Here is a 27,133-nt window from a genome sequence, read left to right as displayed (position 1 = left end):
ACTTACAAATCAAAAATTTAGTGAAGACTAGATTTAGAATGCATTAATCTAGTCACCTCTTCATACTTCTAACAACTATAAGGTTTCAAACAAATACTCACTTTAAAGCGATCTTGTAGTGCTTGACAACAGAATGATAGATTGTACATTGAGAAGAGTGGGAGGCCATCACTCCCCACTTTCTCAATCTCCACGTGAAAGCATCAGTTCATCTTCAGTTTGAGCACTTTCTGAAGCCCGTGGAGCCATCCAGACTGCACCTATCACTTCTTACTTGCTGTTCATCAATCCAGTGTACTTTCACACTGTTACTTTATGAACTTTCCAGAAGTTGCCCAAGAAAAGCTTTCATAAAACTAAGGCACACCATCTGCCTCAAGGCCATAAAGCTTTATGCTGCATCTAAACCTTAGAGGGTAACCTAACAGGGAGTGTATGTCTTAGGAAGGACGAAGTAGATTTTTTTTATTTCCTTCCTTTCTTGCTATTTTCCCCATGCACTACCTATGGTCTTATCTTTTCTAGGACACTAACAACAGATGAACACATTTATAATGTAAAGCCACTTTTTTTTCATCCTTTGTGGTGCTGGGGCCCAAACCCAGGGTTTCTGATCAAGTGCTCTTTCATTGAGCTGGATATTCAGCACCCCTCCCAGTTCATTTTTTTCCCAAGATAGAGTTTTGCAGTCTTAATTATAACCCAGGCTTTCTTTGAACTTACTGGCCTCAAACTTGTGGCTTCTCTCCCAATTAAGTCTCTCTAGCGTTGTGATTCTAGATCTGTTCTATCATACTAGCCTTAAATTGTTTTTTAATTTTAAAGTATTGATTTTTATCTTTCTAAATCACCTATGAACCAGATTATTTTTGTGTGTATATCACATACGGTCTTGGAATACTTCCCCTGCTTCTCTGAAGGCTTGAAGTAATTCTGTAGCAAATACATTTAACTCAGTATGGTGAGTCTGACTCTAGGTGTTTCCTGGGCAAGCCAGCTAACTGAGTATCTGGACTCTGAGCTCTAATTTGGAGGGCTGAGATGGGTAACCCCGGGTGTTCATGTACCCCAGTAAAGTGATTATCAGGGGCAATGGTGTTTCTATTTGTTTCCTGGAGCCATCATAAATCTGGTGACTCAGAAGAGCAGAAAGTTCTCATAGCTCTGTTGACTGGAAGTCCAAAACTGAGGACTGGCAGGCTTGATGTCTTCTGGGGGTTTGGAGGGACCATAAGCCCTATGGAACTCTCCTGGCCTCTGGTGGTTACCACCACCTCTGGTGCCTCAGTGTAGTTACTGCCTCCATATTTTCTCATCATCTTCTCTTGACTCTTCTCCTTTCTCATAAAACGCCAGTACCTGGACATGGTGCCACCCTCGTTTTGTGTGACCTTATCTTAACCAATTAGATCTGTAAAGACCCTTTTATTAAGAGACATCTCATTCTGATGCTGTATTTAGACGTGAATGGATGGGAGCCCTAGTCAATCTAGAGCAATAGATAGAGAGGGGTGGACAACCTCTTAGAGCTAGATGACCAACTGTGCTGACTTAGAGAACAAGACGTGAGTTGATGGTGTCGATCTGAGTAGGGACAAGAACAAGAATTTCACTGTGCTTTGGATATTAAAATGTATTCTGTGCCCATCCCTTCCCTCCTTCTTCACGTTGACTTTCACCCTTCACTGTAGATACTTCCTAATTTTCTTGCCTCCCCACAAATCCAAATACCTTTCAGTTCTAGTTTTCATAGGGAATGTCTTTTACAGTTGACCTGCCAGATTCAGTCTCTGCTTCTCTTCCTAGGCTATTGCAATGTTATCTTACATGTTTTTTTTTTTTTTCATCTCAGCCATCTTCCCACTTCCTACATAGCTACACCCACTGCAGTGCCCTTTCAAAGGGAAAAACCACCACATCGTATCTTTTTCTTAAACACAGGCATGCACACACAATCTTGTAAAATAAAACATTGCGGCTCCCATTATCTGAGGGTAATTCAAGCTTTATTTTCCAACTTCCCTTCTGCTAGTTCATGTTCTAGCCCCTGTCTGCCTTTCCATCATCATGTCCTTCCCCACCCTGCAGGATGGAGGACAGACTTTTCTCGATTTGCTCAAACACGCTGCACTGTCTTTCCCTCATCTTTCTGTCTGTCTGGGAGGCATTTCCTTGCTTTCTCCTCATCCTCCAGATATAACGTAAGTACAGTGTTTTGGCACTCCGTCACCCCAGGCCACTGCTTGTTCATGATCTTGTTGAAAAATCTTCATCTTCCCATTACTTCTCATATTAGACTATGGGCTTATTAGGCCCCGTACTTTAGCTAGCATCCCATCCAGTTTAGATCCTGAGAACACTGTATGTGTGTGTTACATTTTTTGCATGCTAGAATGTGTGTGCATGTGTGAATGCATGCGTGTGTGTGTGTGTGTGTGTGTGTGTGTGTGTGTGTGTGTGTGTGTATACACGTGGAGGCCTGAGGTCAACACTGGGAATCATCCTCAATTGTTCTTCCACTTTATTCACTGAGGCAGGGTCTTTCAATCAAACCCAGAGCTCACCAATATGCTAGTCAGCTTGTTCTGGGAATCCTTGCTTTTTAACCTTGTGAAGTTGAAAACGCGGGTGACTGCCATACCCACTCAGTGTTTACATGGGTTCTGGGACTCTAAGTTCTGGTCTTCTTAGTTGCAGATGTCTTAACTGTGAGCCATCTTCCCAGCACAGAATAGATTTTTGTTTATTTGTTTGTTTGTTTGTTTTCTTTCCTTTCCTTTTTTTTTTTTTTTTTTTTGACTAAAAGAATGAGGAAATTCAACATCCCACAAACAGCACTGGTGGTGGTGACTCACTAATTGTGAACCCTCTGTGAAGGAAAAGCTGGGTTTGGACTCTCAGACTGTTCATTCTGCAGATTCCATGGCAGCTGGCCTTTCAGGCAATTTAGAAGGACCCTTAGAACAAGTCATCTGTCTTTTGTGTGGCCAGAAACCACTCAACAACAAGCAAGACCCAAAAGAGGGCTGAAGTGAGCTGGCTTGCCAGTGTGCTCTTCAGAATCTCCTCCTCCTGCCTGTGAGTAGCCAGTACTTGTTAAATGATTTAAGCAGGGCCTCAGTTGCATCAGGCATTTCCTGTGTAGTGTAGAGGTTGCAGTGCGCAATTATCTAGTCTGGATCTGCTGAGAAGCGATAATTAGGTGGTAAATGTTAACTGGATTACAGCAGGGATCACTCTGCTTGTCATTTAGCACCTCATCAGGGGTTGGACCTTGACTGTTGTTTCCTACTCTGTGCAGCTACCTCTGGTGACCTTTCTTCAACAGTCTCTATTTTATCTTTCTGTCGAGTTCTGGAACATCCACATTTATTTGCCTACTTGATCGAATCAGCATCTACAGCCCACAGGCAGACCCATGCGAGGATGGAAGGCTGAGAGTGTGTCTAAACTTTTCTCAGGACACACATAATTTGCTCTATTCACACAGTTTGCTAACTTTGTTTGTGAAAGGCCCCATAAATGCTATGCAAGGATTTATTTGGTGTGTTATTTGTCTGGTGTTATTACAGTTCACATGTGACTTTAGTGAAGACTGACAAGGAGAGAGTTCCAGGGATATACTGGGGTTAGGTGGATTCAAAACTCAATATATTTTTGTTTAATTAAGTTTTTAAACAGTCTTTTAAATAAATTTTTATTTCATGTGTGTGTGTATTTTGCCTGCAATTATATCTGTGTACCATGTTCATGCAATGCCCACAGAGGCTGGAAGAGGGTGTCAGATCCTCTGGAACTGGAGGTACAGGTGTTTGTCAGTTGCCACTGGGGTGCTGGAAACAGAACCTTAGTCACCTGCAAGAGCAGCCAGTGCTTTTATCTGCTGAGCCATCTCACCAGCCCTTAATTAAAATTTTATGTTACTGTGTGTGTGTATGTGTGTGTATATGTGTGTGTATGTGTGTATATATGTGTGTGTATATGTGTGTGTATGTGTGTATGTGTGTGTGTGTGTGTGTGTGTGTGTGTGTGTGTGTGTGTGTGCCATGGCAAGCACATGGAGGACAGAAGACAACTTCTAGGAGTCAGTTTTCTCGTACTACTACATGGATCTTGGGGATCCGACTCAGATCTTCAGGTTGAACACGCTTGCCAGCCCAGCACACACAATTCTAAACCGGGTTCATGATGGGAATCCAAATGTGCCTTTTTCTTCTCGGAGCTCACCTTCTTTCACTTAGCGTCGTGATTTTAGTTCCGCTCATTTCCCTGGAGAGCTTGAGTCCTCACCCACTGTCCTGGCACGTGGTGTCTAATGTCCTCCGTCCCTAGCTCTCCCTTGTACTCGCTTGGCATGGAGGATGGAAATGTCACCAACCCAGTATTCCAACTCTGAGTGCCAGGAGAGAGGACTCTGTGTATAGGACAGGCTGAAAATGTCTCCTGGGTCTGGGAAGGGGTGATTCTAACAGCTAGACACCTTTGTCTATGAAACGCTCCCCCACGCTCCCAGTAGAACATATAAGGATCTTGGTCTGCCATTATCTTCTCTGCTGTCTTTGAAAATACAAAACCAAACTTTCTTCTGAAGGTACCAAAGACCTTCAGATAAGAGTAGTTAAGTTCAAGAGGTGGTGCCATGATTTAAAAAGTATTCGTAAGCCACAGACAAAGAGAATATTTATTCATCCCAGTCTCAAATTACTTCAAATATCATTGTCAAAGCCTGAGTGATTGAATTTCTACTCATTATGCAACTAAATTTCCAGATATTATTCATAAAGTGATTACAGATTTTTTCTCTTCTAATATTTCCCTTTTCATTTTATACATGACAATAAAAGTAACTACTGCTGAGTAAACAATAAATTTCCACTTATTTCAAGACTTTAGATAGGCTGTTTGGAGATATTAAAGCCCTGTTTTTATTCTTTTCAGTAGTAAATGTAGCAGGTCTTAGAGTAATTTTTGATTTTCAACTTGTATTTTTTCCTAGTATTTATCTATTGATGTTTATTGTATCAGTAAAATTACTGTACCTTCATTTTGGATCAAGTCTATGAAATTATATGAATAGTCATTTATTTAGCTGTATATACATTTATAATTTATTATTATTATTTTACTTATGTGTATGCGTCTGTGTGCCTCTGTGTGTGCATGTGAGTGTAGTGACTATGGAGGCCAGAAAAGGGCGTTGAATCCCTAGAGCAGGAGTTACAGGCAGTTGTGAAGCTCCCAATGTGGGTGTTGGGAACTAAATTCCAGTCTTCTACAAGAGCAGTACATGGTCCTCACTTCAGGGCCATCTCTCCAGCCTCAAGCTATATATTTTTCTTAAATATTTCTCAGTAATTATACTTTCAAAAATGTAATTCTGCCCCCCACCAACTTACTTGCCATTCAGCATGCTTTCTCCTGAGTGTTTATTATTCCTGAGGTTGGTTGTAGGTGGTGGTTTTACACATTTTCTTCAGCATATATTTTCTTAGTGTGAACTGCATGTCAGGCTGGATGTCAGTATAAACCCACTTAGCATTTTAATCTGAATCTCAGTTAATCCTTGTCATTTAGCTGATACCAACTGCACATTCACCATGCCAGTTTAATCATTCTGGAAACATTTGGTCATGAATAAAAGAACACCACAGCTGCTCCAGCCCTCAGGTAGCACCAGACTCTTCTTGCAGAGCTGTTCCAGGGAGATGTAAATTCACACTGACCTTGATCCCTGACCTGGCAGATCCGCAGATGAAGAAGGCTGGAGTTTTGCTCTAAACTGTCCTCTCTCCCGAGCTTATCAAACATTTCAGTAAATACTGCTCAAAAAGTGTGAGTACTGTTGAGCTCTTGTAGGGCCATTTGTCTCTTCCCTTTCATCGTTCCTTTAAAAAAGTTTGTACCGTTTGAGGATTTAAAACTTTTCTTTAATATTTTGTTATGTGTGCACACATGTAGCACTGGGGATTGAACCCAGAGCACTGAGCATGCTAGGCAAGCATTGTACTGTGAGCTGCATCCCTAGCCTTCCTCTGAGCATCCCCCAAAGATCCAATGCACATGCACATTTGCTCCAGCGTTATTTTTTTCTGATGCAAATATGTCTGCGGTTGAGACCATTGCTGATGATTCCTTCCAATGCTATATTTTCTGTGGTTTAGTGATGAATAATTGGAATAAATAAGCTAAACTGTAGTGTGGTGGTATTGTGTTCCCCGAAATATTGTGCACCCTAATAAACTTTTCTGGAGTCAGAGACAGAACAGCCACAATATTAAACATAGAGGATAGGCAGTGGTAGCACACGCCTTTAATCCCAGCACTTGGGAGGCAGAGCTAGGCAGAAATCCATGTGTTTAAGGATACAGCCAAGCATGGTGACTCACGCCTTTAATCCCAGAAAGCGAGCCTTTAATCCCAGGGAGTGATGGTAGAAGGCAGAAAGATATGTAAGGCATGAAGACCAGGAACAAGAAGCATTTGGCCTGGTTAAGCATTTGGCCTGGTTAAGCATTTGGCTGGTTAAGCTTTTAGGTTTTGAGCAGCGCAGTTCAGCTGAGACCCATTCTGGATGAGGACTCAGAGGCCTCCAGTCTGAGCAAACAAGACCAGCTGAGGATCCGGTGAGGTGAGGTAGCTGTGGCATGTTCTGGTTCTCTGATCTTCCAGTTCACCCCAATACCTGGCTCAGGTTTGATCTTATTAATAAGAACTCTCCAAGATTCCTGCTACACTGTAGCCAGTGGGCTTCTCCAGCTCCTCCCCCCCCCCCATCTCTGTGTGGAGTCATCTCTATGAGCAGAATCACCGGATTGCCTCCATACATCCCCATACTCTCTAACTCTTCTCCCCACCCCTTGCATGAGCCCCAAAGTATTGCAAAGGATGCTCTGAATCTGGGTTAGTGACCTCCTGTATTTCTCAGGACAAGCTAAGTTATAGGCAAAGTAACCTCATAAATCCAGTGGCTTGCCCATAGAGCATCCTTGCTGCAGGCTATTTGGTGCTCTGTCTCTTAAAAGGGCCTTGTCAAGGGAACCTCCATCTCTACTGTCCAGGGAGCAGAAAGCATGAATCTGGGAAATAGACCACTAGCTTTGAAATCTCTTTCTTAGAAGTGATGGCACTTCCTACTCATTTAGAAACACTAAAAAGAAAGTTTTAATTTAATCCAACCCATATCTGGACAGAGGACCTAAAATGTTTGGTCAACAGTACTTAGAGCTACATACCCATGTTAGTTGTTTCCCTCATCACTGGGACAAAATATCCCACAAGGAGCAATGTAAAGGAGAAGGAGAGTTGATTTGGCTTATGGTTGGAGGAGGTACAGTCCATCACAGCTGGGAGGGGACAGGAGCATGAGGCTGCTTGCTCATATCTAGGTGGGTCAGGAAATAGAGATGGGACAGGAAGTGGAACCTGGCTCTAAGTTTCAAACCCTGCTCTGGATGAACCATTTTCTCCAGTGAGGCTCTATTTCCTTGTAGATTCTTCAACCTCCTGAATAGCACTACTATCTGGGGACCAAGTATTCAATTACTTGAACCTTTGGGGAACATTTCTATCTAAACTCTTAACAGCCTTGGTGTACAGAATTCCAACAGAGTCCAGGGAGTAGTCTGCTGGGTACACAGAGTTCCCATTCACATTCCAGGTTGAGCTCTATACACATCTTGGTGTGGCCATGTGGACCTGGGCAAAATGTAAGTGTGTGGCCTATTGTCCAAAGTTAAGAGCTTCAGGTGGAGTGGCATCAGAGACTCACAGCATGGGATTCTTTTAACTCCTGGCTCATGTACAATTGTACAGGTCGGTGGCTTTGGAAACATCCCAGGGAGGGAGAGAAGACAGGATCCTTAGGGTAATCATCTGAGGATGCTGAATTAAATGTGTGTGCTTTCTCAGGGGGAAGGAAGGCAAAGCAGATCATCTGTCTGTCTCACAGGAGGTGTTATCAGGATGAATAACACAGTGTGAGGCTAAGGAGTTTCCCTTTGCAAATCCTTACAGGGAGGTGACCTCTACACTCAAGGCACACTAATTTTCCTAACAGTGATTTAATGATGTTAATTACACTCCTACACCTGAGCTGTCTTATTCTTATAATTCCCTTAGAGGATGAAGTTTGAGACACTCATCTCTGGCCTGATGGTCTCTGGAGGAGGGACTATGGTAGCCTGCCAAAAAATGTTAGGAGTCAAATCTGTATGTGCAAGGCTGTCAGAACAGCAGGCTTACTCAAGAGGCAGACAGGACAGACCTCTGTCCTTTGTGCCCTTCTCGAAGAACCATGAGGACTATGCTTGGTTTGTGTGGAAACTTTAGAACTTACAAACACTATTTTGATTGTTTTAAGCTGTGAGATGGTAAGCTCAACACAGTATTTTGGATTAACACCTTATGGAGTCCTATGTTTATATGTAAAGGGCACAAGGGACAGCAGCTGCTAAGGCCTTGTCACCTGCTGAGAAGACCCTGGCTGCAGACCTTTATCACAGTGTTGTCCTCTATGGTCTTGACGGAACATAGAGATCCAGGTCATCCCAGCCAGAGTGACTTGGATTATTTTTCATTACTTTCAGGCAGCAGGAAGAGCCCCCCAGGAAATAGTCACTGTAACCTCACAATATTTAAATCTGAGTTGGCAGCTTGGGAAAAAATCCACAGACAAGGTCATCTGCATCTTCAACATCTTTGAATTCACAAATGAGTCATCTGCCTCCTTCTCTGAGTGAGTCTGCTGTCCTCACCCCAGCAACACGCAGCATCAATACTTTGGTTAGGCTGGGAGATGAGTGACACCTGCCTGCATTGACTGCAAACTTGCCATGGATGTCACTTGCAGTGTCAGTCCACCGAGCTTCCGGTGACTGGATTTATCAACTTGTTAGAGTTGCCTCCACTGACTGTGAAAGTCACAGAAAAGTTGTGGGAGAATTCTGCCTCCTGGGAAGTGAATAACCTTGGCTTGGCACCGACTAGGAAGGTCCTAGGCATTCGTGAGGGTAAAGAAATACATGGTGTTGGCTTAGGCGTTCCTGTGGGTGCAGATGAACTCAAGTATGCTAGGTCAGGGAGCTGTGCTGACTCTCTCCTCCTTCACCTCTGCAGCTCCCTCACCTCCCTGTTTCCCTTCTCCTCTGCTTCTTCCTGTATTCCTCCTCTCCCCTACCCCACTCTTCTCCTGTTCCTATCTCTCCATCTTCCTTTCTTTTTAAGGTTTTATGTATTTATGTTTTGGTCAGGCTTTTGCTGCATAGTCCAGGCTGGCCTTCAGTTCACCTTGCATTTCAGACTGACCTCAAACTTGCGGATATCCCCTAACTTCGGCCCCTATAGCACTGGAATTGTAAGCCTGAGCCATGCACCTGGTTTACCTCATGCTCTTCTTGAATGTAAGCATCTCCTAGGAGCTGAGAGTGGAAGTGTTGGAAATATCGCAGGGTATTAATTTGAGTAACAAGGTGAAGCCACAGGCCCTACATTATGGGGTTTTAATCTCATGAATTAATAAAAAAAATCTTTAAATGACTGTTTGAATCTCACATGGTCCACTTTGGTGTCTTTTTGTTTGGTCATCACAGTCTGAAGACCTAAGTCAGCATGGAGGAGAACAAAGGCTCACCTGAAGCAGTCATAGGGATTAGGGAAGGATTCCAATCAGGCACCTCTATAATTATCTGACAATACTTCTGTTGCTCTTAATGGTCACTGTGAAGACTGTTGGGTGGCAAGGATAGAAAGGTTCTCAGTATGGACTGGGCCAGTGACTAGCTGAAAATATGTTCAGACCCTAAGATTTGTTTTTATTTTCAATCATTGCTTCCAAGCAAACGTTTGCTAGTTTGATCAGCTGCAAAGATAGCTTTGTGGGTAGTTGGAAAGAAGAAGTTCCTCACTAGGAGACCCAATATTAAGAAGACACAGTAGAACAGGTATTATCCCACTCTGTACAAATTGAAAGATCAGTGGAGGAGCCATTACTGAGTAGGGGGGTGTGGTGGTTTGAATGAGAAATGTCATCCCCAGGCTCAGGCATTTTAACACCCAGTCTCCAGCTCCAGCTGCCCTTCCTGCTGCTGTGGACCTCCTCATGATGGACACTTTCCCCTATAGAACTGCAAGCTCAAATAAACGTTGCCTTGATTATGGTCTTTTATAATAGCACCAGAAGTGTAATTAATATAGTGTTAAAATACGAGCTTAAATTATTTTATAATCTTCATATATGTACGTAATGAGTTTGGACCAAATCCATCTACTTCCTACTCCCCACTCCCGCCTCCAATTCCTTACCTATCTCTCCATCACCACTTTCTACTCCAGATGCCTGCTGAATCAATTTAGTGTTGCCTATACGTATATAGTGTAGGACTATTTACTGCAGCATGGATGTTGTGGGATATTTGTAAACTGTGTGAAGAGGTATTGCTGTGATTGGTGTAATAAAAAGCTGACTGGCCAATAGTTAGGCAGAAGGTATAGGGGGGATTTCCCGGGAGAGAAAGGAAGAGGAGGAGGAATCTAGGCACGCAGGAGATGCCAGGGAACATAGAGAGGAAACAGGAGGTGCAAGTTGGAAGAGAGGTAAAAAGCCACAAGGCACAGTGTAGATTAATACGAATGGGTTAATTTAAGTTGTACAAGCTGGTGGGAGAAGCCTAAGCTACAGGCTGAACTTTTGTAATAAAGAATAAGTCTCCGTGTCTTTTTTTATGCACTGTTGGCCCAAAGAAAAACCCTACACATCGGTAGCGTCTCAGGGATCAGGTCCCTGAAGAAAACTGATCTCCCCTTTTCCAGAAGACATCAACTGCCAACATTTCCTCCGTGGAACTTCATGTTCTCGTCCCCATCCGTGCTGAGATTTTGAGTAGTGTGATCTTGTGCAAGTCTTGTGTATACAGTCTCAGTTCCTGTGAGGTCATATCTACAGTTGTCCTGTCAAAACAGGAGCTTTTAAATCAGATTGCTGTGAAATCCACCTTCTGTTCTGTGACCCCACGTGTGTTTCCCAGTCTCTCTAATTCTTGATATGCACAATGGGGATTAGAGCACAAGGGCAGGCGGTATTTGATAGCTCCCAGTCTGATATGTTCACAATTTTCACTACAGAGCTCATTGTTAGGGATGATGATGATGACAGTGAAAATTCGCATATGTCAATCAGTGAGCCCATACAAGTCTTGCTTCCATGCTTTCTATAATCTCTGAATAGAAGATTCTGGATAGGAGTTAGCTTTTACCACGGTCTTCATCATTTCCTGATGGGTTCAAGATTTCCCTTGTTGTCACAATGAATGTTGGCCTACACACCTATGCCAAGGTCTATACTTTCCAAGACCGCACAGTGACATAAAATACAGAGATGAGAAGTATTGTTATCATAGCTTCTGACCTTAAAATAGTCACAGTAACTAGTATTTTTGACCTCTTACAACATGTCAGACACCAAGGTGATCATGAATGATACCTGTTTTTCAGTTGAAATATTTCTTACCACTTCAGTGTATGAAATGCCTCGAGACTGGGGCTACTTCAGTTGGAACCAATAGGAATGTTGGGCAGGATGGCAGAGGGCCAGTGCTGCCCAGCTGCTTCGTCCCTCTTCAAGACATTTCAAAGACCCCCGTGGAACTCCTGAGTCAGTTACAAAGCTGCCAGGTGTTACAGTAGTTGGTTAGGACAAGGGGACAGATTAAGAGTGAAAGGATGTCATTGTTCACTTATTTCAACATGCTAGTGTCTTAGTCATTGTTCTGCTGCTGTGAAGAGACACCATGATCACGGCAACTCTTATAAAGGAAAGCATTTGATTGGGGCTGGCTTACAGTTTCAGAGGATTAGTCCATTATCATCTTGGCAGGGAGTATGGTAGCACACAGGCAGACATGGTGTTGGAACAGTAGAGTCACATACTGAGAGCATCACATACTGATTGCAGGCAGCAGGGAGAGAGAAGGAGAGAGAGAAGAAGGGAGGGGGGAGGGAGTGAGGAGAGAGAGGGAGAGAGGGAAGCAGAGAGGGAGGAAGAGAGAGAGAGAGAGAGAGAGAGAGAGAGAGAGAGAGAGAGTGGACTTGGTGTGGGTTTTTGAAACCTCAAAACCCACTCCCAGGGGCACACCTCCAACAGGCCAAACCTACTCCAGTAAGGTCTCACCTATTAAAACAAAGCCACACCTCCTAATCCTTCCAAAACAGTTTGTCAACTGGGGACTAAGTATGCAAATATTAAAGCCTAGGGGGGCATTCCCATTGAAGTCACCACAGTTAGCAGAGAGCCAAAGGAGGAAGGGAGGAAGGAAGGAAGGAGAAAGGGAGGGAGGAGAAGGAAGGGAGGGGGAAGGGAGGAAAAAGAGAGAGGTGGAGGGAGGAAAGAGGGGCCCCGTTCCCCCAGCCATTGATTTTCTCCATGAAATGACACAAGTCTCAGTGGGTGTGGACAGGTGTGAATGGAGGTTTGTTATTCTGTTAAGGATTCCCCAAAGTAAAATCTCCTGCCATTTGCCTGGAACATGGAGCAGATTACCTGGAACATGAATTGGATTACCTGGAACACGAAGTGGATTGGGCCTGCCAGTTCTCAGCCAAGGTGCTTCCATCTGGCTCATCTTTACACACACACACACACACACACACACACACACACAACCGAGGAGGCTCCTGGGTAGAGGAACCTAAGCTGGGAATACCATCTGTATGTGGGCAGGGCCAGTGGGGTTGAGTACAGGGTCCTAGTGTCTGTTAATAGGTTTGTTCAGTGGTGTGTGGTGCAGGTCCTCAGCTGCAGCCTCCTTGAGCAACTGTAAGGTTTTTGCTGTGCTCCAAAGCTTGGGAGTGGTAACAGCAGCTTTCTTAACCTAAAGCCCACCAAAATATCTGCCTATGGTTAGCTCCAGAGGGGCACACATCCCTAAGATCCTAGCCCATAGTCTCATACCTCTGGCCTGTTTGAGCATTGCCTTATGGAGGAAAGATACAGTCATTTATCTTTTGGATAAATGGAGTTGAATAATAAATAGGTTATGCTTATACCTAATTGGCTTAGTAAATTTACTTTGCCATATCAGTTGTTTATTCACTTAAAGGTACTTTATTTATTGTGGCGGTGGGAACCAAGTTAGCTTTACAATTCCTATATTTTTTGCCATTTGCAGTGTGTCTAAATTTTTGTAGCTCGCTCACGAATTGGCCTGAATAAAAACTGCCAATGCCTGTACACAGTAACACAGCTTGAAAATAAGGAAGTGTCTGTAAACAAAAGTGTCAATTATTGTTTATAGTCAATTTCACGCTTGCCCAGAGAGGAGAAGCAGAGGAATAAGTATTACAGAATAGAGTTGGTTTGCCTCTCAGATCATCATTGAAATGGGTTATTTAGCTTTACATAGCATTTTTATATAGCAAAATGTGTGTGAAATCATTTTCATTAGTAATGATCTCATACCTCAGGATTGTGAGCTTGTTTGGATAAATAAGTGGATTGTTTTTAGTAATAGAAAAGAAATGAAAGAAATACAGAAATAGCCTTCATGTGTAATATTCCATTTCCAACATTGCATGGAGCTAACATTTAATCTGAAGACCTTGGATGTCGAACTTGCTTGAATCTTACTGTCAAATGACCCTTTGCCGAATTATTGTCCTGTTTCAGAAATAAAACTATCATGTTGTCTAAAATTAGATTTTATGAGCCCGTTCCCCCACTCCCAACGTGGACAACTGAAGTTAAAATGGCACATTCAAACAGTTAAATAAAGTTTCTGGAGTCAATGACAACACATCTAAGTAGCTGTGGATAACACATGGGAGGGTGTCAGCAACCCACACTATTCGATTCTTTCCTTGTGTGTTTTCTCTGTTGAGGATATTGGAATTAAAGGTATATGCCACCATGCTCATCATGGTTGGGGATATTTAAATAATACACATGTTTTAATTCATTTTACTTATTTGTGTGTGTATGTTTGTGTTCTTTACCAACTGAGCTATCTCTCCAGCCTGATAATGCATGCTAATAATACTGTGCAAGGTTCTCTCTCTGAGAAAGGAAACCCCTATTAGAATTGTGGGCTCCTATGGAATGCTGGGAAGCCACTAGCAAGATCTGATTCTCTCAGGTACTCATGGTTGGAGCCATAGCCCAATGGTCCATGCCCAGAAAATGCTGATGGCTGAGGAGATGCTAGCCTCTCTGCTTCCTCAGAAGCAGATAGTATTAGAAAAGGCACAGTTTGGGACTGACACCCTCGAACAGCTGGTTCTTCGGTGTCCAAATTGCTTTTCCTTTTATAATGATCACCAAAGAGTAGGTCCTGGATGTTCTTTGGGTCCTGCTTTGAGACTGGGAAGAAAAAGGACCCTATGAGGTGACTGAGGATTCTGCCCCCTGCAGGATAAGACTGGCATTTCTTTTCACGTCAGAAACATCTAAGTTCAGTTCCTGCAGGGGAATCATCAGCAAGCTTTGTGAGTTGAATTTCAAAGCCTCTCGGGAAAGCTAGGAAGGTCAAAGGTCATCGTTTTAGGGAAGCAAGTGTGAAGGGCTGAGGAAGTGGTTCAGCTGGTGATGTGCCTATACACAAACCTGAGAAGCCCAGTTCAGAGCCCCAGAACCCATGACAGGCGTGTGGTAGTGTACAGCAGTACTCTCAGAGCTGGGAAGGCAGAGACAGGAAGATCCCTGGGACTTTCTGGCCACTGGCTGAATCAATGAGTTATGGGTTCAGTGAGATACCTTGCCTTAGAAGATAGCGTGGGATGGATTGCAGAAGACACTGGATGTCAGTTTCTGGCTTGCGCATGTGCACACACACACACACACACACACATCTGTATACACACTCGCACATGTATACTCTAATATATATGTATTATATATTATACTAATATATATTATACTATAATATACTATACACACATATGAATAAAACATTTGAATATATGAACAGCAAGTCCTTGTGTCACGCCTAGAGTTAGAGCTGGTTACTAGACTAGATTCCGTAACTGGGGAAGTTATAAAACTATGGTATGTTTAGTGACATTTAAGAACACTCTTCTGGCAGATGAGAACACCCCAGCCAGGGGAGAAGGGGCTAAGCAGAGAATGAACAAACCTTCAAATGTTGAAAGATATAAACTTGACCTATTTCCTCCAACTAATGGCAGTAAAACCCAATTTGTTGAACCTGGAGGCATCTCATCTAGCCTGCTACCATTCTTAAGAATCTCCCAGGCAACATCTCCCAGCAGGTAATCACTCCAGTCTGAAGTGCCAGCCTGCACAGCACCTGTGAGGCACTTCAAGGAAAATGCAAGTTTTTAATGAATGGAGCCTACTGAGGCCCACCGTAGCTTTAGACCTGGGTCCTGATCTTTAAAGCCAAATGGATTAGACTGTCCTTTGACTTCTCTGGGGAGGACAGGATGCAGGGTCATCTCGGAGAGGCTGTCACATTCCTTACATGGTTTCTTCAGGATCAGCACTGCAGTGGTCGCTTTCCTTTGTGTGGTAAAATACCTCAACAAAAAAAAAAGCAACACTCAACGCAAGGAAGACTTACAGCTCAAGGGGATCATTCTGTAATGGGAAGATATGGTGGCAGGTGGGGAAGCCACGGTCAGGAGCAGGAGGGCAGCGAGTCCCACTGCATCCTCAGGCAGGAAGCAGAGAGAGAGATGCATGTGGGTGCATAGCACTTATTATATTTTTAGTCTGAGGATTCCAGCCCAGAGAATGGTGCTGCTCATAATTAGGGTGGTTCTTCCCAGTTCAATTAGCCCAACTAGAAACTTCCTCGTGGACGTGCTCAGAGTTGCCATGGTGATTCTAAATCAGGAAAGTTTGACGAGATTGAATTAATCACCACAGGCACTAGCATTCCCTCCTAGAATCTTCAGCTCTGTCATTTAGATGATGCCACTGTCTTCTTGATTTCCTTTCTTTAGACACATCTCAGAACACCCATGTCTTTATAAAGTGGTAGCACAGAGAACTGGGTGTGCCATTGTCTAAATCCTAGACTACTCAGCATCTAAACCTCAGCCGTTGCTTTCCTTACTCTGCACTCAAGAATTCATTAAAAAAAGGGGATAGAATGCACTGAATACGTTGGGTTGAACTTTGGCTTGCCTAGTGACTTTTTTTTTTTTTTAAGAAAAAAAAAAGTTCATACACTAGCCCATTACTTAATCTGTTTTGGAGTTGCCCCCCTCTGCCCCCCCGCCCCCATACATTAAACTCATAGGCATATATTGTGGTTCCAGTCTAACTCCCTTTAAATTTTCAAAATATTTGTTCACCCTTATTCTTTTCAAACTTAATCTTTTGTACAAGATTCCTAAAAGTTTAGAAGCCGTAGATACAAGATGGCATTTGTAATGCCTTTCAGTAGTCAAGGGGAATGTATCCTTTTATTTTTTTCTGTGTAGAAGACTTACTCTAGAATCTACAGAAAACTTTCGTAGCCTCTCCTCGCTACCTAACACCTTACCTCTGGATGCCTGAAGTGCAGATCCTAGTGCTGATTGGAGATCTCCACTTGGATGTTTCATACACAATTCAAACTGTCCTTGAACTGTTGATTTCCAACCCCGCCCACTGACAGGGTCAGTTTCTTAGTTTGGTGAAGGGCGCCACCATCTGGTCACTTCTAGAAACTAGAATCCCCTGGAAAAAAAAGCCACGCCTTCTCCATATCCAATAAAGAGTTTTCATGGAATGTGCTCTAAAAAGTACTTGCATATTTTCTCATTCTTACTAGGCCACACTCTCCCATGCCAACTCAAAGTACAGTGTGTCTCACCTGTAAAATGTATGGCTTCTTAATTGTGTGTTAGAAGTATAGTCTTGGTGGTCATAGTTGTGTTTTTGAAATATAAACAGGACTGTCAAATTCCATCAGTACATTTCTTTTGTTCCTGGAAAACGCCTTGACCTTGACCATGGCTTATAATGCCCTGTCTAGAGCAGCCCAGCTCACCTGTGTGGCTGCAGCTCACTGTGTGCTCACTTCTGTGCTGGGCACACTGGCTTTTCAGTATTTGAGCATGCTGCTCTGCTTCTCCTGAGACTCCCACAACCATCCATCTGCTTGTCAGGTACACTCCCCGCCGCTGCCAGGGTATCTGAACTTAATCCCCACCAATATTCACGTCTCTGCATCACCATCTCTCCCTGGGATGGCCTTTCTCAGCCTCTTCCCTTACATTCCTTTTCTCCTCTACATCAGCGGCCCCTAATTGATGCTGTCCCAGGGCTGCCATGCCCGCAGCACTTCCTAGCATGCTGGAAATGACATTTCATGTTTTAGAGACAATGGAGTCAGCGTGTGTTCCACAGTATGTGAGCTTGATGGTGCTTGGGTTTGCTCACCGTTAACCCTTGCCACACAATGGATCTTCTGTTATGTTTATATCATTTTAATAACCCTTTCACGATACATAACGTATTGGTTGTGTGAGCCTAACAAGCTGTGGATGAAAGAACAAGTGGAGATTGGCCTCTGTTCCCTTGTAGTAAAGTTGTCTACCCTTTGAAGACTAGAAATGCCTTTCTTCATTCAGAAACTTGGAAATGAAGCCCAGGCTGAATTTCCTCCCTCTGGTTCAATTAATTAGTTTGAAACCCTCACCATTGAAATGAACACAAATGCAATTTTATGAAATAATATAAAATAATTCCCCTTATTATTGCTTATAATGAAAATTATTGTTATTGTTAATATATATGCATGTATATATTATTGTTATGATACTAATTGAAGGTACATTATGTATAACAATAATATATAATTGCTTATGTACATCTATCAGCAATCTATATATCTGCAAACCATAGTTAGTAAAGTGTCATTTTTCTGGAATCAATGCTCAAGAATACAATTGCTAGGCCATGGAAGCTGCATGTTTAATTTCACAAGAACCTGCCCAACTGTACTGTAGGTTGGCCAAAACTTTTCATATTCTCACCAATGATGCATGAACAATGGATTTTTGGATGACCTTTGGTGCTGTCACTACTTTTTACTTTGGCTGTCCTGAGAAGAATGTTGGTGGCCTCAATTTGCATTTCTTTAAAAGTCAGCAAACTGAATATCTTTCTCCTGTGCTCATTTACTATCTGATTAGTCTCATTGATTTTTTTGTATTATTTTCATTTCTAATTTTGGTTTTTCAGAGTCTTTGGAATTTTCTTTGTATACTCTCAGGACTAGTCCATAATAAAGTATGTGGCATATAAATATGCTCTCTATGTTTGTTGGTTCTCTCTGGATTTTGATTTTATCTTTTCTTTTCTTTCTATCTTTTTTTTTTTCTTGGCTTCAAATTGGCTGTGTAGCAGAGGTTGGCCTTTACTTGATTCTCCTGCTTCTACCTCCCAACTGGTGAGGTTAAGGGAATGGGCCACCACATTTAGATTTTTTTCATTCTTTTTAAAGAATCCTTTATAGAGAAATTTAATGAAATCCAGTTAGTTATTTTTCCCCCTCTATGAACTGTGCATTAGAGATCAAGTCTAAGAATTCTTTGTTCAACTACAAGTTACGAAGATTTTCTCATATACTTTTTCTCCCTAAAATTTTATGATTTTATGTTTAATGTTAAAATCTGTGACTAATTTTGGGTTAATGGCTTGAGAGTTACTTGATACCCTTAGGCATCAAACTGGACCAACACCATTCATTGACAAAATTCCCATTGACTTATTCTTGCACTTTGCTCAAGATTCAGCCGAGCATATGTGGTTCTAGATCACATTTATTTCTTTTGAATACATCGCACTCTTAGCTGTGTAGTAAGTTTTGACAGCAAGATGATACCACCACTATAAGAAATTATAAATAAAAAATACCACACACTGAAATTAAGGCTTTGGATCCAGTTGTTCTTTGGTGCTAATCTTGTGCCCCAGTGACCATGTCAGACTCACTTCTTAGCTCCTCAGCTTTTTTGTCTTGCAGACACCCAGCCATGACAGTGCAGTCTTATAATACATGTGCTGTGCTGGTTAGTGGTGTGAATATCATGAAAACCTAGGCATATGTGAAGGAGGCGATCTCATTTAAGATGTCCCACTTCTGACAACTGATTCTGCCCTAGTTTGGTTTTCTGTTACTGTGATAAACACCACAGCCAAAAGCAACTTGGGGAAGAAAGGGTTTATTTCATCTTGGATGTTACAGTCTTTCCAAGTGAAGCCAGGGTAGGAGCTCAAGGCAGAAAGCTGGAGGAAGAAATTACAGCAGAGGCCATGGAGAAATGCTGCTTACTGGCTTGCTTCTTTTGACTTCCTTTCTTTACCTTGCTATAAGAGCCATGCCCCTTATAGAGCCCAGGCCCACCTCATAAAGAATGGAACCACCTATAGCAGGCTGGGTCCTCCTACATCAGCAATTAAGAATACCCACACACATGGTCACAGGCCAATCTGTTGGAGGTAATTCCTCAAATAAGACTCTTTCTTCCTGGGTAAATCTAGGTTTGTGTCAAGTTTACAAAAACTAGCCAGCACATACAGCTTTTTTCATCAACTGGATTCTGAGGTCTCTGAGGTCTTTGGGTATAGTATTGTTTTGTATCCTACGCATAGTAAGCATTTATATATTCACACAGATATAATGTACAAATAAGCTTGCTGCAATTCACAGGGTCACCGACCTTTTTAATAACGCATTATTTTGTTTTCCTTTTTTATTTTTCTGTTTTTTTTATGAGTTAATTGACAATAAAATTTACCTATATCCCCAAACCGTCATTTCCCCTGCTTGGAGTACAGTACACTTAGTCCATTTATAACAATTTTCATTTGCTTACAAGTTCAAGAGAATGGTGTCTTAGTACAGACTGAACTGTATTTAACAAATGTCCTTGTATAATGTGAGGACACTAACCCCCTTTTCACTCTGGTGAAGGGCTTATTTGTCTGATTTCATTTAGACTCTTAGCAGGTACACAAAGTGCTAAGACTGCTGGGAGCAGGCCTTTGTAGTTTTCCCCTGACACCAGCGACAATTAAAGTTCTGGGAGCCGTACTGCAGTCCTTTCTCACAGTTCCTTGGCCTTGTTCGTCCTCTTTCTGAATTTAGGTGTGCTTGATGAATTTCAATGTCAATTTGGTATGACTAGGGCAATGTCTTTGCCTGTATACCGTATTTCTCAGGACTGGGTCATCGTATGCAAGAAAACATTTTTAAAAACATTTTTAGAAAAGATAATTAATTCTTGGCAGGATGTACAAATGGAAAGGAGACCAGCTGTGAAAGGATAGACTCTGTGACTTAAAGTTAATAAGCAAAGGAATAAGTGACAGTTGCTTCTGAATGCCTAGGACAGCAGCTTGTAAGGATTACCATAACCTAGTAATACTTATTTTCAACTTTATTGGAGCTTAATAGTCTTCAAAAATGTGTGATCAAAAGTTAATATCTAGTTTGGTTAAAAGGGAGACTGATGGCATAGCTGATAAAATCTGAGATGCTCTTCGGGTTTACTAAAATCTTATTAATACAGTAATACCCATGAAAGAATAATAGAGAGTTCGAAGGCCATAGCCTAGGCATTCTCCTCCAAAGAGATGTTCTCTACCTTCCAAACAAAACCAAGCAGTTCAGACAGTAGTTTAAATGCCAGTCTTTCTGGATAGAGATGGAACAAGCAGTTTGCCCAATGTACATCAAGTCCTCAGTATAGACCAAGATACACAGGATGCACTGTGTGTGCAAAGAAGCATAAGATACAGTGCTTCCTGGAAATGCACTGAAGCAAATAGCTTTCTTTTGGGAAAAAAATCTTAAAAATCTCAAGTTCCAAGAGCTTAGAATGTGAACTTTCAAGTGTCATCAAACTAGAAACAAGGATAAATGAGATGAGATTTTCAGAAAGAATATTTAATTTATTATTAATTCTTTATGTGTGGGCATATTCACATAAGTACAGGTACCCATGGAGGCTAGAGAGGGAGTTAGATTCCTTGGAGATGGATGTGAGCTGCCTGATGTGGGTGCTGGGACCCTAACTCAGGTCCTCTGGAAGGGCAGTGAGAGCTTTTAACTGCTGAGTCATCTCTCCAACCCCAAGATTAGATTTTCTTGAAAAGAACTGGCTTTAATAATGAGTGAAGGGAAATTAAACAACAATGCTCATTGTAAACTTACCATCCATACCAGATTTATTTATACATAATCTTCCATTGGTATCAGAGGGACTTAGTTTTAGGCACCCCATGGACACTGAAATCCCTAGATGTCCAAGTTCCTTTTATAAAATGATGTCCTTTGCATAAACCTACACACCTCCTTGTGAATATTTTACATCATATGTATTTACATTATATATATTATTTATTGTAAGTTACATATGCACATTACTTATAATAACTATTGTATGTAAATTCTAGGCAAATAGCTTTTGTATTATATTGTTTAGGGAATATTCATAAGAAAAAGTCATATTATGTTTAATATAGATGTGACTTTCTAAAAATGTTTTCTGTTCACAGTTCATTTAATCCCTTGATATGGTACTTGGAGCCACAGAGACGGCTGACTATTTTTGAAATCTTTGTTAGAAGCACCTAAATTAATCACCATAACAAGAACTTTACAGTGTAAGTAATAGTTTTATGTATTCATTTTGGATCTACTAAATTGGAGGGTTTTTGTTTGTTTGTTTGTTTTCAACTTGGTTACCAGTATTATAATTCATATTTCAGATAGATTTGAGTCAGATGGCATCATATTGTTAAACTTCATTGAATTTGTGACATTAATTATTTGGTAGATAAGACAAATAGCCTAAGTAAAGGATATCTCGTTCCTTGATCATCCAATTGGTGCCAAGTAAGAAATGTTCTGAAGAAACAAATTCATTTATCCAGTCAAAAATTTAATGCAGAGTTATACACTTATATTGTGTGGAGAAACAAAAGTAAATAGTTACAATGGGATGTCTTTTATAATTTTAGTGTCCAGGACAGCAGACAGATGAATGTTTCATTCATCAGTTTCCTTGTACAGTAATGAAACACTTGAAATAACTTATAAAGAGAAAAGGTTTTGTTGGTCTTGCAGTTTTGGCAGTTCTGGCCACGACTGGTTAATCCCCTCCCTTAGACTTAGCATGTTGTAGTGAAGCAGAACTGTTAGAGGAGCAAGGAGAGTCCTGTGGCAATCCCTTCAAGGTCACATTCCCAATGACCTAAAGACCTCCCCAAAGACCAACCACCTCTGAACAGTGCACTGAGGGCCATAAGATACAGCGCCCCCCTCCAGCAGGAAGTAGTAAGAGAAGCTACGCCCAAATTCCCAAATTATTTGTACTGACTGAGGTGAGGAGGCATTTAAATCCAACGTGGTTATGGATAGTGAAAAAGGAGATGAAAGACACCAAGACTCAACAGAACTCTTGCACAGAGGTCAGAAACATGCTAGTTAGGAGTGAGTGCCCGTGTCAAATATCACTGATGCTTATACAACTTCCAGGTGACTGAAGTTATGGGTAACTGACATAATCCAAGTAATGAGTCACAGGATTTGGTTTCATCCTGCCTTGCTGCATAGTTATATGACCACAACTGAACTAGTCAATATCTCTGAGATTCAATTTCTACTCTTATAAAATAAGATTGAAGAATGAGTAAGACACTGGATGAAAGCTTTAAAGGTCGTACTTTGATAGGCACTCACAAATTATCAATTGTAAAACCAAGTATGGTGGCTCATGGCAGTAATCCTAGCACTTGGGAGGCTGAGGGAAGAGGGCTGTGAGATTGAGGCCAGTCTGAACTGAACAACAAGACCTTGTCTCAAACAAAACACCACTACCAAAAGTTTGTTAAAATTGAAGTTAGGGGTAGAGGCATAGCTCAGTGGTAGAGTACCTGTCTATCATACTCAAGGCCTGGGTTTGATCCCTAGCACCCCCATACAAAAAGAGCTTTAAAAAATGAAAAAAAAAAACCCAAGGAGCTACAAAGCAAATATGCTTTTTGTGTTCTGATCCCGTGAAGCATGTTTATAGATTTGAGCCCATTAAAAAGTCATTAGTATTTGTAGAAAGAAAGTAGCACGAATTTGGTAACTTTAAATAGGAATCATTGCTAGCAAATGAGGTCATTGAAAATATGATTAAGCTAAAAAGAAGTCTGTGCTGTTTGTACTCACACCCTCAAATGTATATGGCCTGTCCATGACATATCTATCTCTGCACACTATGTAGTGATGTGTTCCAGACAGATGCTTATTGTTCCACAGTCTCCTTTGATTTAAAACCATGCAGTGAGTAATTAGATATTCCAGCTGGGTGAGCTCAGAATTTCATGAATCTAATCAGGACTGCGTTTTGGTAGAATACATGGAACGAAGCCTGCTTTAGGACGACACCCTCACATCTGTTGATATTCATAGTCCAGTAGAGAAATCTGCAGAGTCCCATTGTGTTGAAATTCCATTGAATCTTTAGTACAGATGGGAAGCCAGAGGGAACATAATGGTCTGAAGAATCAGGTCTGCTTAAGATAGACAACGACTAGAAAATCTTACAGCGAAAGCTTAGTGCTTAGGTAAGAGTTAACAGGGCAGGAGGAGACTAATCCAACAGTTCTCAGTGCAGGCGTGCTCCGAAATACTGAAAGACTGATCTGCCAGTTTATGAATATAAATGTACCAGACAATCATCTCCCAGCTTCACAAATGGTTGTGGCTGCCAATAAGCGGGTGGGAAACAAATGAGAAAGAAGAGGAAGAGTGCTACTTGGTTTGCGTGGTCACAGTCTTGCCCCACGAAAAATGCTGCCAAGAGCCCCTGGCTTCAAGATGCTTTTGAGCTGCTTGGCTTAGGTTTCGTCAGTGGTTGTTACCATGGCTACTGATGGAAAGAAATGAAACCCAAAAGGTAGAGGGAGGTAAATGGATTAGGGAGTGGAAGAGACGGGGAAAACAATCTCAATAGCCAAGCATCTGGGAAGATGGATTGCTGAAGGTCTTGATATGAGCCTGCTGAAGAGCCTATATGTTCAAGCACATTTTTGTTGTGGAATAGTGGTAGGGAGGAACCATGTGTAGCTAGGGCTCTTAAGTGGGGGCTGAGCAGAAGGATGCCCTGTTTTGTGGGGGACACTCGAGCTAGGAGAGAAGGTTAGCTACTTGCTGTTCAGCCTCTTTGAGTGAGCAGAATTTCACCTCGATCTTTAAATCCCGAGTTCTGTCGAGGGATGGAGATTTACATAAAGTTCCCTTTAGCAGCTGTGGTAGAGCTGGTGCCTGAGAGAACAGAATTCCTGCCTGGCTATGGCCAGTGCAGCCGAACTGTTACTGGTAGCTGTGAGTTGCAATTGCCGATTAGGACAGCAGTTGCTTAAGGGGCAGCTACTGAATGTAATGAAAAACAACACCTTTTCTCAAGCTAGGCTGGGTATTGAGAAAGCCCTGGGTACCATCTTGCCTCCCCCCTCTGAGCCCTGTGATTGCAAGCATGTGCCACCATATTTGCCCTTTTACGTGGGTGCTGGGGATATCTGATGATGGATAACAAGTGTCACTCATTTAACATGAATCTCACCTGCGAACCTCAACAGCTGGCTTCCCAGCTATTTGGCATTATGTGACTTACTTAGCTTCTTGGAGGTTCTGTTTATCAGTCTGGGGATGATATATGCTTCTTTACTGGATAGTTTTATGTCAACTTGATACAAACTAAAAGCATCTGAGAGAATGGAACCTCAGTTGAGAGAATGCCTCCATAAGACCCAGCTGTAGGGCATTTTCTTAACTAGTGATTGATGGCGGAGGGCCCAGCCCATTGTGAGTGGTGCCGTCCCTGGGATGGTGGGCCTGAGTTCTTTAGAAAGCAGCCTGAGCGAGCCATAGGGAGCAAGCTAGTACGCAGCACTCCTCCATGACTTCTACGTCAGCTCCTGTCTCCAGGTTCGTGCCCTGTTTGAGTTCCTGTCTTCACTTCCTTTGGTGATGAACTGTGCTGTGAAAGCCAAACAAACTCTCCTCCCAAAGTTGTTTTTGGTCACGGTGTTGGTGTTTTATCATGGCAATAGTAACTCTAACTAGGACAGCACCCTGTTTGAGGTGTTAGAGAATCATACTTGGGTTAAGTTCTTGATAAAGTTCTGAGCATACCAAAGTCCACTCTAGGTCATTTCAAAAATTCTGTTTGTTATAAATACTGTGTGAGTTGGTTATGACAAACCATTGTGTGCATCTGCTTTTCCCAGTGTTCATCCAGGGAAGTTCATATGTGGAATGTGTTTCATTAAAGTGATGTATTATGGGCAATAAAATCTTCTGAGAAGACAAACTGTATCTTCAACTTATCCATGGGCAACTCTTGGTCCTCAGGTCAGTCCTGACTGAGGGGCAAGGCTTGTTTCATTATTGCTGGCTGCTGAATCCTCACATGATCTTGACAGATGAAAGGAAATTTCTGAGGTTGGTTATAAATAACAATTTTACAAATTGAATCATCTTTCTTTATGTCTTTACTATTGTGATGCTTTATTTTTATTTAAAAGGGCATGGACTTACCTTCTCTCTTCTGGTGCTGACAAGTATTCCTCTTCCTCTTCCTCTCCTAAGTCTTCTTGTGAATTAAATGGCATCAGGAGAATTATTTGTTTGAAGATTTATTCGTATTTGTGAGTGTGTGTGTGTGTGTGTGTGTGTGTGTGTGTGTGTGTGTGTGTGCAACGTGAGGTGGCTGTGGGATGCCTGATGTGGGTGCTGGGAACTGAACTTGGGTCTTCTCCAATAGCAATAGAGGCTCTTAAATGCTGAGCTACACTGTAGCCCCACATTATTTCTATTTAAACCTTCAGAAAAAAATTCATTCACAGAGTGAAGTTGCCTTTGAAATATGAATGGCCAGCCTCTCTCATCTCAGCTGACCAAGTTACCAATAGATGTTTTGATACACAGTGTAGCTGGAAGTTTTCATAAGGTGTGAATGAACAAATTGCATTCAGTGGAATTTATTTTTAAGTAAGTGAAAAGCCACTCCCCTTTTCTTTCTTGGAACTGTTGCCCATTTTTTTAAAGCTTGACAATTGCAGATGGCTGGCTGCTTGAAGAAGTACTCTAGAATGTTCTGAAGAGTAAGAAGGATATCTGTGGCTTCCACATATTTTTTTCCAACTTTCATTTGATTAAAAACAACCCTTCTGTAGGTCTACATCAGTGATAATTGCTATAGGTCAGGAGATTATGTTTGGGGATAGGGGAGGCAACCTGAGTGTGGGCCATGAAATCTATGTGGCGATTGCAGTGAGTATCATTTAAAGTGGATTAAAGCAGAACAGAAAGAAAATGCAAGGCATTTGTTCTGGCTAGTTTTGTATCAACTTGACATAAGCTAGAATCTTTTGGGAAGAGGGAACCTCAATTGAGAAAATGTCTCCAACAGATTGGCCTGTGGGCCAGCCTGTGGTACATTTTCTTGATTGATGGTTGATATGGAAAGGTAGTAGTGCCACCCCTTGGCAGGTGGCCCTGGGTTATATAAGAAAGCAGAATGAGCCAGCCATGGGGTACAAACCAGTAAGCATCGCTCTTCCATGGCCTCTACTTCAGTTTCTGCCTCCAGGTTCCTGCCTTGACTTCCTGCACTGAATTTTGTGTATGATGTTCTACAAGCTGTAAGATGAAATAAATCCCTTCTTCCCCGAGTTTCTTTTGGTCATGGTGTTTTATCATAGAAGCAGAACTAAGCCTTATACATAGCTAGGTTATGTTCTGTGTTAGGGCAGTGCTTCAGTTAAATATTTTCACCCTCAGATGTAGAAATGAGGACTGAAGTAAGAGCATCATAGCCTCTGAGCCAAGGGACCGAAGTTAAAGGGAAGTGCAGCTGGATGATGTTGCTGGAGAAAGCTGGGAGTTTGTTACAGTTCTCATCTTACTGTAGGGTACAGGAATACTATCACTTTCAGAACTTTTTCTTAGATGTTTTTATGATGTTGTTAGAGGTTCTTCTAGGTGCCCAGTTACCTAGCTTCAAAATACATTATCTTTGTTTCTTTCGTGTTTCTATCTTTGACCTCAAATGAACATGAAGGTCCCTCGTGACACTATGCAGCATAACTCTTTTCCTCTTTTCTCATCACTGTCCCCCTCTGGGTTCTTTC

The sequence above is a fragment of the Peromyscus californicus genome, unplaced genomic scaffold (genome assembly GCF_007827085.1).
Source record: "Peromyscus californicus insignis strain IS unplaced genomic scaffold, ASM782708v3 Scaffold_8__1_contigs__length_139910024, whole genome shotgun sequence".
Taxonomy (NCBI): domain Eukaryota; kingdom Metazoa; phylum Chordata; class Mammalia; order Rodentia; family Cricetidae; genus Peromyscus; species Peromyscus californicus.
Note: the sequence above shows the minus strand (reverse complement) of the source record.